Genomic DNA, 1,292 nt, shown 5'->3' with positions numbered 1-1,292 from the left:
ACTTCTTAATGTTGTGCATTCTCCTGCATCAGAGGGTAATCCTGAAGTGATTATTTCTCTAGACGCAGAGAAAACGTTTGATAGTCGAATGGAACTATTTATTTGCTGTATTAGATAAATTTGGATTTGGCTCAAAATTAATTTCCTGGATTCACCTGCTTTATCATCAACCTAAGGCAGCCGTAGTCACAAATAAGATAGTATCACAATATTTTTCCTTGTCTAGAGGCACACGGCAAGGATGCCCCCTTAGCCCTTTGCTATTTAATTTGGCTATAGAGCCATTATCATCAGTACTCCGATCATCACAGTCTATCAGTGGTATTAAAAGAAGGGGTGTAGAGTATAAAGTCTCTCTATATGCTGACGATCTGTTATTATATATAACTGACCCACTATCATGCATCTCTGAAGTTGTGAAAATATTAAAAGAGTACGGGTACTTTTCAGGTTATAAATTAAACTTCTCTAAAAGTATATGCTTCCCTGTAAATCATATGGCAGATCAGATTACAGATACAGACTTGCCCTTTTATATATCAAAATCAAGATTTAAATACTTGGGAATAAATATTACCCGTTCGTACACTGATCTGTTTAAAGCAAATTATAATCCCATACTTAAAAAACTTGAATCTGATTTCCGACGGTGGAGTGTTATATATTTGTCTTTAACTGGTAAAATCAATTGTGTTAAAATAAATGTGTTACCCAGATTATTGTATTTGTTTCAGAGTCTTCCAATTTTCTTGCCAAAGTCCTTTTATCAGTCAACCAATAGGTTGCTGTCTTCCTTTATATGGGGGTGGGCAAAAAGCCAAGAATACACAGGGAGTTTCTTGAAAACCCTAAAAAGGACGGATGACTGGCTCTCCCAAATTTGCTAAATTATTATTGGGCAGCAAATTTACAAAAAGTTATTTATTGGTTTCAGTCCCCACATATAGAATGGTGTGAAGCGGAGGCTAAATCTTGCAAATCAACATCGCTGTCGGTGCTGATTACAATGAAGTCACCATTCTCACCATCGCAGTTTTCCTCAAGTCCAGTTGTAATTTCGACTCTCAAAATATATAATCAGTTTAGACAAGCATTTCAACTCACAGAATTGTCCTTGGAAACCCCTATATGTAATAATCATCTTTTCCCAGCTGCCAAGCTAGATGCTACTTTCAAGCAATGGCAGGACTTGGGCATAGTTAAATGCAGTGACTTTTAAATTGATAATATTTTTGCTAATTACAATAACCTGATTCAAAAATGTAATCTTCAAAAATCAGATTTTTTTCGTT

The sequence above is a fragment of the Sinocyclocheilus grahami genome, unplaced genomic scaffold (assembly GCF_001515645.1).
Source record: "Sinocyclocheilus grahami isolate Dianchi unplaced genomic scaffold, SAMN03320097.WGS_v1.1 scaffold268.1, whole genome shotgun sequence".
NCBI lineage: Eukaryota > Metazoa > Chordata > Actinopteri > Cypriniformes > Cyprinidae > Sinocyclocheilus > Sinocyclocheilus grahami.
This window is presented reverse-complemented; position numbering follows the sequence as displayed.